This window comes from Camelus ferus, chromosome 14, assembly GCF_009834535.1.
Source record: "Camelus ferus isolate YT-003-E chromosome 14, BCGSAC_Cfer_1.0, whole genome shotgun sequence".
In the NCBI taxonomy this organism is placed as follows: Eukaryota; Metazoa; Chordata; class Mammalia; order Artiodactyla; family Camelidae; genus Camelus; species Camelus ferus.
The window spans coordinates 42,611,224-42,626,367 of record NC_045709.1 but is presented as its reverse complement, the minus strand read 5'-3'; the positions used below and the strand labels follow the sequence as shown (position 1 = coordinate 42,626,367).

Here is a 15,144-nt window from a genome sequence, read left to right as displayed (position 1 = left end):
GGGGGGACGCTCTGTGCCTGTTTAACTTAGTTCTCTTAGTCAAGGACTGCTCTGTACAGATCCGAGCCTCGGAGGCTCCCCCTCCGTCCCGCTGGCCCCTCAGTTGGAGAGGGGAGACCCAGCGAGCGAGCGCCAGTCCTCCTTTGCCGCTCCCTCCCCGCGGGACCAGTCCGTGCTGCTTTGCCTTTTGTTCTTTCTCTTTTCCTTTTCTCCTACCAGATTTTTGGCGTCTTTATCTTTTGAAGAGGGCGATGTTCTGTCGGAGTTCCGCAGGTGCTCTGGTTGGCTGAGTGGGTCTGTAGATGTGGGTGTTGGTGTATTTGTGGGAGAGGGTGACCTGCGAGAGTCCGTCTACTCCGCTATCTTCTCCGTCTCCTCTTTTATACTCCATATTTTCTTTAATCCAATCATTATCAGTGTGTGATCTGACAACCACTGATGTCCTCAAGGTTTTCCTTTTTCCAACTACATATCTGTGTGAAACAGAATTTCCTTTATAGATTTCACCCAAAATGTTATATAGCAACAGAATTGATGCAGAAGGAAATTAGAGGTTAGTGGTCTTACTATAATATTTATTTAAGAAATTCCAAAATTGCAAAACAATCTCTACATTTTCTTTTAACAAATTAAGCCATATTGTATAAAAATGTTATTTATGTTAACATGCAAGGAGTTTGCTTTTGTTATTTTTAAATAATTATTTAAAATATTTATCCATTTTAGTTTCTAAATTCATTAATCTCGGGAGATGTAACTCACATAAATGCAGTAAGTCTTGGGTTTTCAATAACATTTTCAGCGTGTGCATGGTGTACATTCAGCCTGGGATGGAGTAGTCTGAGGACCGTCACTACAATCCATCCTAGGCACCATTGCCCAGGGTGTGTGATTTCATCATGCTGATAAGTGTCATGTGGCTTTCCACAATTTTCAAGAATGCCTTTCTTTTTCTTTGCTTTCTTTTTCTGCTTTTAAAATTATTTCATTTTTTTTACCTTTATTGAGATATAACTGACTTTCAATATTCTTGCTGGGCCTAGGGATCTGGTAGTAGATCCAAAATATCCCCAGTCTACATTATTGACTGACAAGATCAAATCTGCACCTCTCAACAGTCCATTGAGCATTCCCACATCTACTTCATTTACATTCCCCAAGCAGGCTGCAATCATTTTAAATTTGAAAGGTTTACTCAATCCAGTGCCTCTGCAATATTGTTACTGTCCTCTCTGAATATCTAAGGTTTATTCATACATAATTTGCCTGAAACATATTTCACTCTAAAAGCCTCACAGAAAATATCTGTTCAAACTGACCTCCCTCTTTGTGTGCTGAACACACAAAGAGTGTGTATTGGCCTCCTAATAAGATGCATTGAATACTGCTCTCCTACGTTATTCCATGCAGTGTGTCAGCTGCTGAAGATGCTGTTACATTACTATGACAGTATGATGAACTGACTAACCTGAAAAGGCACAGGAGTCCTGAGAGCACAAGAGAGAAATCTGAAACTGAATCATAATGGACATATATCCACATCATGGGAAAGGGTGGAGGTGGGAAAGAAAATGTCAGATAGAAATGAACATACAACTGTGCCGGAGTGAGAAATACTATGGAAATTACAAACATGGCTGTCACTGTAAGTTTAAATGAACAGAGATTAGGGTTTAGGTCATGAAAGAGTTTATATGATATGCTAATTAGTTTTACTTTAATGTGGTGGGAATACGGAGTCCCCTGAGTGTTAATAAAAGTTTAATATTTTCACATTTTTCCAGTCTGTACTTTCTTTCGGGTGCAAAAATCTATGGAAGTCTAGTGAATGAGTTCTGTCTTACAAATACCCAAAAGCAAATGAAATTACATACATGCTTGACATCAAAAGTAGCTGGATATTATAGATAATAATAAAATAAACTAACTGAAGTAATTATTAAAGACACTGCTGGAAAACTTTTGACTACACGATACAAAATAGAGAGATAATTTTCAATTTTTCAAAAGTACATATTATACTGCTAGAGGCTACACCATTTCATTGCCTCCAGTGTATCAAACTACTAGAAGGCTCTTCAAATTACCTGTGTTATCAATCCAGAGTGAACCATTTCTAAAGCTACTTATACATCTGACAATGCAGCTTATTTGACTGCCATTACATCTTCTTTTATACATTTTGAGATATAATATCCTAAGTTAGAAGTACAGATTTAATATTATAAAAGATATATTAATCCACAACGATGTGGAGTACATTTTGTATCCTCTTTCCTAAAACATTTTTTTAATGAAGAGTTGAGCCTCCCTGTAAAATACTGAACCACAGCATCAAGGTACATTCACGGCAATGCATCAGTTGAATTCATTTGAAATTGTAAAATGTGTGTGCTCACTGGAGCATTTAAAATGATGCACAACACAGGCTAATTTAGTAGAATAAAGTCAAACTAAATCTCAATTAGAGGAAAAGACCACAATTAATCGTTTGAGGAGAGTCCTCAGGGTAAGGATAGAACAGACTCCAAAAATTCTTTACAGTCATGTAGTTTCACCCCAAATTTAAAGAAAAATCTTTTGCCCAGTGAATTAAACCTCAGTTAATTATTTCAGTTTTATATACTTTCCGACATAAAATAAAATTTAACTTCTCACATCTCTACTTGATTTCAAGGTCATTATTTTAATAAGATACTACCTAAGATATATTCTGTTAATAATCATTTCCCACATCAACTTGTATTCCCTACTCATTGTTTCTCTCTTTATGTAGCACAACTCTAGCTCAGTTCCAGGAAAGCCAAACAGTCTAAAGGGAGGAAGACATACAAATGATCAATAGGCACATGAAAAAATGCTCAGTATCACTAATTATCAGAGAAATGCAAATCAAAACTATGATGAGGTATCACCTCACACCAGTCAGAATGGCCATCATTCAAAAATCCACAAATGACAAATGCTGGAGAGGCTGTGGAGAAAGGGGAACCCTCCTACACTGCTGGTGGGAATGCAGTTTGGTGCAGCCACTGTGGAAAACAAGCGTGGAGATTCCTCAAAAGACTAGGAATAGACTTCCCATATGACCCAGGAATCCCACTCCTGGGCTTATATCCAGAAGGAGCCCTACTTCAGGATGACACCTGCACCCCAATGTTCATAGCAGCACTATTTACAATAGCCAAAACATGGAAACAGCCTAAATGTCCATCAATGGATGACTGGATAAAGAAGAGGTGGTATATTTATGCAATGGAATACTATTCAGCCATAAAACCCGACAACATAATGCCATTTGCAGCAACATGGATGCTCCCGGAGAATGTCATTCTAAGTGAAGTAAGCCAGAAAGAGAAAGAAAAATACCATATGAGATCACTCATATGTGGAATCTAAAAAACAAAAACAAAACAGCAAAGCATAAATATAAAAAAGAAATAGACTCATAGACATAGAATACAAACTTGTGGTTGCCAAGGGGGTGGAGGGTGGGAAGGGATAGACAGGATTACAAGATTACACTGTATAGCACAGGGAATTATACACAAGATCTTATGGTAGCTCACAGAGAAAGGAATGTGACAATGAATATATATATGTTCATGTATAACTGAAAAATTGTGCTCTACACTGGAATTTGACACGACATTGTAAAATGATTATAAATCATTAAAAAATGTTAAAAAATATCCACAAATGAAAACCAATTTTAAATGTTAAATGTGATCCTTTATAAATGTCTACCATATCTTATGTTACTTTGTTTTAACAAAGTTATCTGTGTTAGATTTAAGTTTGTCCCAGGCACAGATGTGCCTTATTTATAACATTTTTTTCTGATAATGAGAAAGAAATGTTCTGAGTATTACTTCTGAATTTGCTATATCTCATATGATATTTTTAATTGAACAAAACCCCACAGGAACTCCTACAAGCATGTGGGTATTACTGAAAAAGAAGTTTTGCTAAGAGACTTTGAATTTTAATCAAATGACTTTGGGGATGGAGATAAGAGAAAAGGAAGGAGAAAAATAGAGATTCAGTTCAAAGAATTTCAGTAATTATGTCAACAATAGATAATACTTTAAGCTAAAGATAAAAAATGGAAGAAACTTTTTTTTAGTTTCTACTACTTAAGAAGTCAATGAATCTTGAAATTCCAGCAACAGTTACGTATTAGATTTATCTATGTACTAAATACTTTGAGGTTTATAAACCGTAAGTAGATAAAAAAAATTGACATTGCTCCACATCAAAGAGGCATAAATGACTGAAAGTAAACACACATTAGCATTAAATATAATCAAAGATACATGCAAAATTTGTACGAATACAGAACTTACTCATTCGAGGTCTTCCTAAAACAATGTCAATCAGAGCAAATCTTTTGAAGAGTATAGGGGTAACAATTTCCTCTTACATATGGCTTCATTTAAAATCCATGCCCTCCTATTTCATTACTTAATTTAAATTGGAATTAAATCCTTTTCGAAGTGTACCTCTCTTGGAGACAAACAGAAGCTATCACTCATTTAACACAGGGCTAGTTCACTCTTCAATCTCCAAGGTAAATGCTGGCCTCATTTATACAAGTATACATTTATACAATGTATATTTAGTATAATATACATTTATACTAATTATAACATGAAAACTCAATTGACAACATATACAATATATTAACTTCATAATTCAACATGAATATTAGGCATATGTAAAATAAAATCTATAATAACATAGTACAAAATAGAGTGTTTTATGATTACATAGCACTTTTATTATTCTGTTAAACTTTAACAAATAGTTGAGCCAAATGCTACTTAGGTTCTATAACTCTAAACAGTATGCTTCCAACAATGTAATTTTCATTTAATTTTAAGCATAAATAAAAAGGAACAATTGTGCAACTTAAAAGAAATATTACCTTGTAAACATTACTAGTACACTTGAAAAATAGATATTGAGGGATATGGGATTTATGATAATTTTATTTAACACTGATAGAGAGTTTATCACCTTTTCATTCTGCTTAACAAAAGTCAATTAGGAAGCAACTGGATGCATATTTACTTCTACAGATTTTTTTTTCTGCTACAATCTTTAAGAGAAAACAACAAGCAATTTATAATTTTCAAAAAAATTAATAAATATTTATTTGAATAAGCTTGCTAATTATCCAGATATATTTTTTCTCTTCTATTTTAGAGTTATATTTTGAAATAAAATACAGATTTGTATGTATAAAGCACGAATCTATTTGAAGAAGAGAAAAAATTAAGTTCCCTGTTGATGACTGCTAATTAATATTGAGAATTGACTTATTAGATATTTAAATATGTATATAAAATGGTTAGAAGTCTCTATTTTCTCAGGAACTAAATTCATTTGTGAAATTACTGGAGGAAAAATAAGGACACGTCTAAATATCTGTATATATCCCCATGACTTTTTTTAGTATATACATTATATATTATATATAATATTCTATATAATTATATATTATTATACAGTTTTATCTGTAAATTACATAGTTTATAAAATGCTAAATATTATCAGAAAAAGGATGAATTTTCAAAATCTTCCTTTTGCAGAAAAACCTCTACACTGTGTGGTAGGAGGGAGATGATCTGTCATGAGATAGAAGAGTTAAGTGCAGTTGAAATGAGGAAATTAAGAAAGACTACTGAAGTAGAATCAATACAATTTGTCACTAATTGGATGTAAGTAAAAATGAGAAGGAAGAGAAGCAAATGACTCTGAAGTTTGAGCTCAGAATAATGATGCTGAATGTCTGAATACCTGGAGATAGATAGTACACACTTAAGGATAAGAAATTATGAGGATAAGTTGCTTTGTGGCATGTTTCTTTGTTTGTTTGTTTACTTAACATTGTAGATGCAGATACAAATAGTTTGAAAATATGCATCTGGATCTCACTGTAGACTCAAACTTAAGAATAAGGTACAGAGAAGTAATGTTAGTGAATACGAATAGATGAGGAGGAATATACAAGGGGATAAAGATAATAAAAAGGTATCCAATCAGCAGTTTGGTTACAGAGAAATGTCAGAACAAAAAGGACTGCTAGTAGTTACTAGATATGTGTAATCTTGAATCTTTATGAGTGAGAGTTACAAAATGGAATAAACCTTAACAAGTATTACTTGAAGAACTCTAGGAAGGACATACACAGCTGCAAATCTCAGACAAAGGTAGTCAACTATTGCTATCCAATGTCAGGTGTGCACCCTGACAAGAAAAAACAATCAATGGTGGATAAAAAGGTGGGACTGGATGCACCATCTGATGCCCAAAGATTCCTAGCGCTGCATTCCCAACGGGAGCAAGCAAGTTGACAAGAAGGAATTATTTAAGAGAAGATACATTTACAGAGCTCAGCCAGTCAGCAAGACCAAATATAGGAGAGATTCTGCTGATTAGAAGAAGCCAAGCTGCCAGTCTAGGTGGGCTGCAGATACGTCAATCAGATTTCTCAAAAAGCAGAAAGCAGGGAAACAATATGGCAGTAATTTCCAACAGAATTTTATACCCTCAAACTATCACTTAGAAGTTATTTTCAGACCTTCCAAGCTCTCTGGAGATACACTGTTTAGGTACACTCTCACCTCTGTCACTTGCTAGCTGTATGATCTTGGGCAAGTAAGTTTTTCTGTATATACCTCAGAATTTTCATGTATAAAATATTTTTAATTACTTAAATTATTAAAGGCAAAACACTTTGTGAAATGTCAGGAAATACTAAGCACTATATGCATGTGCCATCATTATTGTAGTTTTTACTAATGGTGTTTCAAACATGTCAGATAGCCAATAAGCCTGGAGAACATTGAGCCCTGATTGAAGCAAGTCAAAAAGCTCAGGGATATAGTTCTTCAGAAGAGGAATTTACTAAAATAATTACGGTACTGAGAGGAGACTGATTCAGCTGGTAAAATATATCACTAAGTATATTTAAAAAACTAGTAAGTGGAAGAAATCATAACATAGCTTACATCATGATGGAGGTGTCTTACACTGGAATAGCTGGTGGATCTGGTGATGGAAGAAGAAAACATACTCTCCTAAAGATTTGATACTCTCATCTATATAAGTCTCCCCTTCCATGCCAAAGAATCACTAAAAGTAAGAGAGAGGTATTCTGGAATTGGTTTTTATTTTTTTTCCTGCGATAGTGCTGAGTGCACTCAAACAACTATAGTGTTGTATGGACATGTTAGTTTCTTTAGACTTGTGCCCTATAAGGTCAGTTAGTGGAAAGGAAAAAAATTGGACTAGACATATGGAGAGGGAGAGGAAAAGTATACATCTTCTAATTTATTTCTCAGTGTTTAATAGGTATATGTTCCCATGGGGACACTTCATAACGAATGGCTCTGTCTTCATCCAAAATTCTCATGCTCTTAAAACTTACAGCTTTTATACTATCTACTTAATAACATAAAATTCCCAACATATTGTTAATTCCTTGAGAATTTGCATAAGGATATGTATGTATAAGGCTATATGTCTAGTGTACATTTTTGCACATAATAAATGGTCAATAATGTTTTAAAGTGAATGTTGATGCAATTTCCAAACTAAGTTTAACTTGATAATAAATTTATGGTGGGCAGGATCTCTGCTATGATTTCTTTCCATCTCCACAGATCACACAACATTCCATATAGTCTGGTTGTCAGGACTTCGGATTTCAACAACAGAAAACCAATTCTAACTAGTTCAAAAATAAAAAAGACATTTTGCAGCTTGTCCATCTGTGAAATCAAAGGGAAATCTCTTGCTTAAGGCATGACTAGGTCTTGGAGTTCAAAAAATGTCATCAGTTGTTTATCTCTTTCTTGTTCACTTTGATCCATTTTATACATATTTTTAAAAATTAATTCCTAGGCAGGTCTTCTCCACATGTTGGCCTTAATACCCACTGGCAGCCCAAAGATCACTTGCTTCTCAGTCATATTCATTTCAAAACCAGAGATTCCCTTCTTCATAGAACCAGTAATAATATAAAAAGGATTCTTAATTATCTAGTTTTGTATAACCTTTTATCCAATCACCATATTCAGAAGGAATGGGGTATTATTGGCTATCCTGGGTCACTTACTTACCTACAAAAAAGAGTGCAGGACAATGACAATGTTGACACTATCTATTGGGGGGAAGGGGATAGATCCTGAAAGAAAAAAGAAATTAAACAGTCAATAAATAATTGAAGTACCTTACACAGTCTAATTTTAATAGAAATCCACTATTCTCAATTGTTAATAGAATTCAAGCATCTATATTTTCATTGCATTCTTGTAATTCTTTCATGTGAGCAGAGGTGTTTTAGATATTGACTGCTGCATAACTAACCTTAAAAATGTAGTGGTTCAAACCAAACTCTTAATTTATTCATGATTTTTTAGCAGTTCCTGTATGTTCTATGAGGCAGAAAAGGGAGTGCCTGGAACTGATGGGTCTGTTTCCTACATGGTTTCCTTATTTATACACCTTAATGCTCTTGCTTCCTCTCTACAGGTCACCTCACTGTCTAAGGGACGCAGAGGATCTGGCGCTTTTAATGGGATGTTTGTCTCAGGGTGAGCACACTTTCTATAGGGTTCCCAGTAAATGTGACCTGCTGGGTCACTTAGAGACTATGCTTCCTATTAGCCCAGCATCACTTCTGCAATATTTTACTGGTCAGACTCACGTGAGTGAAGCACACTGCTCCAGTTCTCGACTAGGGGGAGACAAGCTCATATTGCAGAAGAACATGTGAGAAGAGAGATATTGTTGTGATGTTTTCTGGTTAGAGGTTGCTGCTCTGGGTAAACTGGATCAATTTGGTTAGAAAAATCAGAATTTGATGACTCGCATGTTGTGATTACCACTTGATCAGCAAGTTAAAACAGCTAATTATTATTTTGATTATTAAAATTATTAACAGTGTGTGTCTTCCCATAATTTTTTTTTTTTATAAAACGAATTACCAGTGCTCTATGTCAAAAGCTGATTACCGATACCACCATGATACCATACAAGTTTCTTGATAGTCCTTTTAAAAGCAGCTATTTAAAAGACCTCACACTGTGTGACTGGAGGGAGTGCCACTTTCCCTAATGCTGAGTTTTTAAAAATGTACACATGCATAACATAAACCTGTGATTTATCTTAAAAAGCATAATAGGTATAGATGTTCTTTGAACAATAAATATTGAAACATATGAATTGCACACTTTGTCCATTATTAATATTACTCTCATATGACCATATTTAATGTTTGCTTGTATAAGGATTAAAATGATTATATCTTTTATGTCATTGGATATCACTGTAATTTCTAAAATAAGATTACTAGTTATTTTTGTCTCTTGTCTTCCCAGAACTTTTAAAATCTGAAGATGTTACCTAAGCAACTATTAAAAGAAACTTATGTTTAAAGTCTATAAATATTAAGGACTACAGAGTTCTTACAGAGACACCGTTTTCCAAAATCATATACATAAATACTGAAACAATACATATTTTTTTCTCAATTATATAAACCAGGTTGTCTGAAAGTGACCCGAGGTGTGGTATCACATGATACTAACAGAGAAAATCCAAGCATGTCTCATCAACCACATGATAATGTGCAGAGCTGCTGGTCCTAAGAAACTTGACAGAAACTTGAGTAGTCACAGCAGCAAGCCTTTCAAGCTTCCATTCATTTAACAAGTAGATAATCACAAAATGACCTAGAGATAAGTTTTCAAAACTTGTGATAATTCAGAAAATGAAGAGGAGCGAGAAAATACTAGTATTAAAATATTAATAAAATGCAAGATGCAAAACTGTATTACTGGCAGTCCTTTTCATTTAAAAATTAACATCTCATATAAGTTAAAAGAGTCTCTTTCTGGCAATTTTCATTACAAAAGCATTAGAAGTTACTGTAAATTATTATGAGATGCTAAGTAACTGCATATTTCAATCATTCTGTTGCTTAGAATGACTTATCTACATGATTAGAGAATGTGGCGAGCCAAAGGAATATATCCTATGTTTGATATGGATTCTTGTGAAACAAATATAAATATTAATTATGAGCATTCATCTCTCCGAATTTCTTTCTGTGGAATAGCTGAATTTATGAGTTTCCTTAAAAATGCTATAAATTAAACAGTACAAATACAGAACATTTTATTTTATGTGAGACAAAGCATGACTACTTCAAAATACTGGGAATATTCAACTTCATCAGTAAATTATTAAATACAAAATAAAATGAAAATGTAAGTATATTTATTGCCTATCAAATTGGAAACACATTAAGATGACTTAAACTGATCCTATTTATTGCTATCTATGGGTTAAGTTAAATTTAAAGTACCTACAATGTATCTGGAGAACAGCATATCCAGCTACATTTGCCAGAAATTATATCAATGTTTTTTGGAAAACAGGCAGATCTAATATATCATATTTTAAAAACATGTGACAAGAAATAATGTTGTTTTTCATCTAGAATACATGAACAAAACTGGATGCTGTTTTAGGAAAAAAATACAGTATTTATAAAAGCAAAACAAATTAGGTTATATTCAAAAACATAAATATACAAACAAATAAGTAAAATACAAATTGTATCCATAAAAGAATGGTTAATATAAAAGAGAATATAAATTTTGCCAAACTGTGATCTCAGCAATCTAGATCCAATTATCTATTTATTTATCAATCTAGGTATCTGTGTGTGTGTGAGCACGTCTGTGAGTGTGTGTGTGTGTGTGTGTTTAATTACTTGCTGGTCTGAAGATACCTTTTCTACCAGGAGATGTCAATTCATTGGTGATATGTAAAGGAATTAAATATACTGGAAAGAAGTCTAGAAATAAATATACAGACTCATCCTGAAAGCAGTGCTGTGTACTACACGGTCTGATTAAATACGGATGTAGAAACTGGGGGCATGAGAGTGTTCAGACAATACAGTATTAATATAGAAAATTTTTCTAAACTTCACAAGAAAAATTAAAAATTACTTTCAAAAGCATTAAATAAATAGTAAAATACAACACAGTATGGGAACTATAGTTAATAATACTGTACTGCATATTTGAAAATTGCTAAAAAGAGTAGATCTTAAAAGATCTCATCACAAGAGAACAAAATTCTCTAACTATGTATGGTGATGGATATTAACTAGACTTACTGTGGTGATCATTTTGCAATATGTACAAACACTGAATTACGATGTTGTACACCTGAAATTAATATAATGTATGTCAATGATGCTTTAATTTATATATATAAGAATACATAAAAATCAGAATCAGAAGAATCAGAAAAAAAACTCATTCCATATTTCTTTTTTTTTTTTTTTGGTTATGTATGCTATTTTATGATGGGTAAAGATTCACATTTAATAAGTATGGTTTGTAGTTGGGAATCTTTGGGGGGAAAATGTTATAATTATTCTCCTGTGAAGGAGGAAAACCAAATTGAAAGTAACATTTCCATTACGGATTCAGAACTCAGGTACTGCATGTAGAATTAAGATGAGCAAGAAACAAATACTTTTTACTAATATTCTTTCAAACTGATTTTCATCTATTACTAGGTAGTAGTAGAGGTAACAACGAATGTTAATATGACTTGATTCCTTGGATGCTAGAGAAACTGTTCTCTTAAAAGTGATTCACATATTCTGATTTCTTAGAAACCTGAGTAATTAGGACATCTTAAAAATAAAGTTGAAGCTTATTATAAAACAAACAAACAAACAATTATAAATTTGGAATAATCACTTTCATGAATTTTTCAGAAGTCCAATAGTCCAGAACTGTTTTTATTTTCCCATGTATATGCACTCAAAGAAACCATTATTTATCACCAAACTGTTTCAGCAAGTATGCCTTTATCCTTTGGATAGAAGCTAGTTCCTCTGCTACAGCATATCATACCAGGTACTAAAACGAGGACTACCTGAGTTCTTGAGCAAACAGAGTGTGTAACATATGACTTCACCTGTGCCCTCCACATGCACACAGACACTACTGACCCAGTAAGGAAAAACTCTGCTCCAGTGCTGGACCAAAGAAGTAAGGGCTGTCTTTACAAAATCAGGCAGTGAAGGTCCATGTAGCCTCGTAGGAGAGTTCAGCCTCAGGCATTTTATTTTCATGTTCATTAATTTTGATTTGTCACAAATGGAAGATACAGTTTTGAAAGGATATGATGGTCAAGACTTGCACTGCGATTCATATCCACTTACAGTTTATTCTATGGAGTGTTTTAAAGTGAGAATAGGGCAGGGAAGGAAACTCAACCCAGTATGTAAAATATGACATACTTTGTAGATATTTACCTAGAGTCTTAACCATTTTTGCTTATAAAATATAGGGGTACCTAGAAAAATTATGAGGATTAATTGTGATACATTATACATAGTTCCTTTTCTAAACCAAGACAAACAGTTATGAATTACTAACTATTTTAACTCCCATTAGACAGACACTAACACAAAGTGCAGAGAGCAACCATTTTAAGTATTTGTCAAAAGATGAGGGAGGCTGTCATCTTAATATGTATCACTCATTTTTCCTCCCAGCTGCTTCATTTTCTTCTACCAGCTGCTAGTTATCGACTTTCAGTTCTTGGTTTGTGCAGAGAGTCATTCACATTCTTCATAAACTAATTTCCCCCAGTCAGTGAAGGAAAATTGTTCACTATGTCTGGAGAGAGATGCTGTTAAGAAACATATATTACAGAAATGTCTTCAGTATTCATATCCTTAAAACCCATGGTGAGGATAGTAAAATGTTCTCACTTGTACAAAAATGATTGCATTCTTCATACAGAGTGGCACTTCCTCTTTCCTTTCTGTGTCAGTAGCTTTTCCAAATATGCCATTAATCAGAACAGGGAACAGTCAGACGTAGACAGAAGTTGAACGCATCTTTTTAAAATCACATTAGATAAAAGCACCATGGAAACAGGAGATGGCAGGAAAGTATGACTTGTCGTAACTTACTTCCTCAAAATTATCTTGGCATCCACTGTGTCATTTGCCAGGTGCAGCCTTTGTATTCCAAAACCCAATCCGTGCCAGACTTACAGTGCCATAATTGTGCTATGTTTAAGTAACTCCCTACTTGTAAATTATGCACCTACAGATGCTTTTTAAAAACATTTTCAGCACCACCAGGTAAGATTTAGTGTGTGGAATCATGAAAAAAATCCACATAATGATGCTTTGAAATTTCCATATCCATTGTAAAAAAGTTCATAAAATATTGAATACTGAACTGAAATATTCCAGTGAAAAGCCAGTAATTAATGGAGAATGCTAGTATATTGTTATGTAAATCTCTTATGTATTTTTCTAAATTCCTTAAGTTGTCATCATTTTAGAGAAGGGAAAAAATATATATATTTTTGGGTATTTCGGTTATCATTATTCTCTTAAAAACCAGACAATGTAAAAATATAAATGATGTAATATTATTTCAGTAAAAATATGGATGATGTAATATTATTTAAATAATATGTTAGAATGCTTAAAAGCTTTTACCATTGGTCATCTGCTCTCTCTAAACCTTCATAAAACAACTGAGAAGCAGATGGTTTCTAAGGGCAATAACTATTGCCTCTTGCAATGTTTTTTTTTGTCTCAGCATATCAATAAATATGTTTTTCAAAACCTGCATAATTAATCAAAAATGCTCCATAAATTTTTCTTGTAAACCCAAGACTAGGAAAGTAAATGTGGAATTTTGGGATTATAAAGCAATATAAATAATCCATTAATATTAAGGGCTATAAGGGCTATATGCTTGGGTACTGAAGGCAGAAGGTCTAATTCAAATCTTGGTTCTTCAGTTTTCAAGTCAGTGATCTTGTGCAACAAAATGTTTTATGTCTCAGATTTTCAATCTAAAAAAGTGGAGAGTCCATCTATCTCCATGGTTCTTGTGAGACTATAAATAACATAAGTAAAACACTTTAGCTCAGTGTCTTGTCCATAGCAACCAATTAATATTAATTATCATTATTGTTGTTTCTGGTGTTAAAATGTTCACTTTGAATCCAACAATTAAAAATGAGAATCTCTACAGTATCATATTCATTGGCTCTAATAAGAGACTGGAGAGAAAGTTCGGTGTGATAACGGAAGTGGCATATATTGGTGATCAACTCAGTGCATTAGTCTGTATCTTGCAGAATATTCCTATCAGGTCCCTTGGAAGAAAAATTTCTCAGTTATCTGTACTGGGGAAATATCCTGCCTATTCTGAAAACTTGGTTTGCCTTCTTTCTTTCTTCATTATTTGTTTTCTTTTAACCTTTAGAAACTTAAAAAAAAATTAATTGATGATATTTTCTTATTTTTTCGGTGGGTAAGATGCTTAGAGCACATTTTCCCCCAGATTTTAAGGACCAATTATTTAAAAGTTAGTACAGCCACAGGATGAATACATTTATATTTACAATAGTGCTAAACCAGATATTAGAACACTTTTTTTAACATGTTTTATTGATTTACAATCATTTTACAATGTTGTGTCAAATTCCAGTGTTCAGCACAATTTTTCAGTCATACATGGACATATACACACTCATTGTCACATTTTTTTCTCTGTGAGCAACCACAACATTTTGTGTATATTTCCCTGTGCTATACAGTATAATCTTGTTTATCTATGCTACAATTTTGAAATCCCAGTCTATCCCTTCCCACCCTCCACCCCCCTGGCAACCACAAGTCTGTATTCTCTGTCTGTGAGTCTATTTCTGTCCTGTATTTACGCTTTATTTTGGTTTGTTTGTTCGTTTGTTTTTCTCTTTGTTTTTTAGATTCCACATATGAGTGATCTCATATGGTATTTTTCTTTCTCTTTCTGGCTTACTTCACTTAGAATGACATTCTCCAGGAGCATCCATGTTGCTGTAAATGGCATTATGTTGTCATTTTTTATGGCTGACTAGTATTCCATTGTATAAATATACCACTTCTTCTTTATCCAGTCATCCGTTGATGGACATTTAGGCTGTTTCCATGTTTTGGCTATTGTAAATAGTGCTTCTATGAACATTGGGGTGCAGGTGTCATCCTGAAGTAGGGTTCCTTCTGGATACAAGCCCAGGAGTGGGATT

At 33.5% G+C, this 15,144-nt stretch overlaps 1 long non-coding RNA gene across 1 annotated transcript; it reads right to left on the bottom strand.

The window, feature by feature from the left end:
• Positions 1–239: 239 nt before the first annotated feature.
• On the bottom strand, positions 240–11,571 carry LOC116668685. The gene is made up of 3 exons (XR_004325917.1): positions 11,560–11,571; positions 8,917–8,918; positions 240–377 (listed from the first exon to the last, which is right to left on the bottom strand). It is a non-coding gene; the product is annotated as an uncharacterized LOC116668685 (long non-coding RNA).
• Positions 11,572–15,144: the final 3,573 nt, after the last annotated feature.